Source organism: Tupaia chinensis, unplaced genomic scaffold (genome assembly GCF_000334495.1).
Source record: "Tupaia chinensis unplaced genomic scaffold, TupChi_1.0 Scaffold000067_1, whole genome shotgun sequence".
NCBI classification, from domain to species: domain Eukaryota; kingdom Metazoa; phylum Chordata; class Mammalia; order Scandentia; family Tupaiidae; genus Tupaia; species Tupaia belangeri.
Window position 1 is genome coordinate 4,330,211 of NW_006159526.1, and position 1,190 is coordinate 4,331,400.

The following is a 1,190-nucleotide window of genomic DNA, read 5'->3' on the forward strand; positions in this document are numbered from 1 at the left end:
GCCGGAGCCCCTCGGCTCCCGGCACACGCCCCCACTGGCCCTCCGTCTCCATAGCAACGCTGGGGGAGGGCTGGGGTCTAAGTCTTTTGCCGCGGCCTGAAGAGCCTCTCTCTCTCTCTCTTTTTTTTAATTTTATTTATTTATTCGTGTACTTTAATTTGACAAGAGAGAGGCAGAGAAAGAGAGAGAGAGAGGGGAAGTGAGAAAGCAAGCCACCAGATTCAGGACTTGAACCGTGGTCGGCCATGTGCGAGTGTCCAGCACCTGAACCACCACGCCACCTGCTGGTCCCAAGAGCCTCTCTTAAAGGCCCCAATAAGGAGGACCGGGCGGCTGGGAGTACCTCCTCTGATGTGTGAAATAGAGGGCCGAATTCTCAGGGGGAAACTCCTCTCAGGAGCCCCAACTTCATCAGGGACAGAGGCCTCCTTGCGGGGGTGGGGAGGGGGGAGTTCCAGGCTTCGGTCAGGGGTGAAATCACCTTCCCAGTGGACGAATGGAATACAGGATGATGTGGACCGAAGTCAAGGGGCGAAGGCCTCGTGCAGTGGGACTTGGACTGCCTGTGGTCCTGGCCTCGTTCATGGGAATCTTAGTGTCAGACGTCCCCAGGCTTGCATGCTACATTCTGCTGCGTGGACAGCGGCCTCCCTCAGTGGGATGGGCCTCCCCATCGTGTACTTCCTGTACTCCTGACTGCACGCGCAATTAAACCAGCGTTTTGTTTTCTTTTTTTTAGAGAGGGATTTTTGCTATAGGGTACAGTCGCTCACCAGAGAGACAGAGACTGAAAGCGAAAAATCATCTCCCAGGGGCGATGACCACACTGGAATCCCTCTCCTCCAATCTCCTCCCAGGATTTTGGGCACACATGCACACGCGCCTGGTATGAGTTTTTAAGACACTGGGTGTGGAACTCAAACCCTCAACTACGTGGGAGTCCAGCAGTGTAACCACTATGCCATCTGCTGGTCTCATCTATTAAAAAAAATTTGGGGGGGGACCAGCAGTTAGCGTAATGGCTATGTCACTGGACTTCCATGTAGTCAACCGCGGTTCGAGTCCCAGACCCGGTGGCATAAAACTCACACCGGGCGCATGTGCGTGCATGCCCAAGATCCTGAGAGGAGAATGGAGGAGAAGGGATTGCGGCATGGCCATCCCCCCTGGGGGGTGATTTCTCACTTTCT

General features: G+C 54.8%; 1 protein-coding gene across 1 annotated transcript in view; it reads right to left on the minus strand.

The window, feature by feature from the left end:
* The window catches only part of PNMA8B (PNMA family member 8B), a 15,410-nt gene that overhangs the window by 3,270 nt on the left and 10,950 nt on the right, over nt 1-1,190 (minus strand).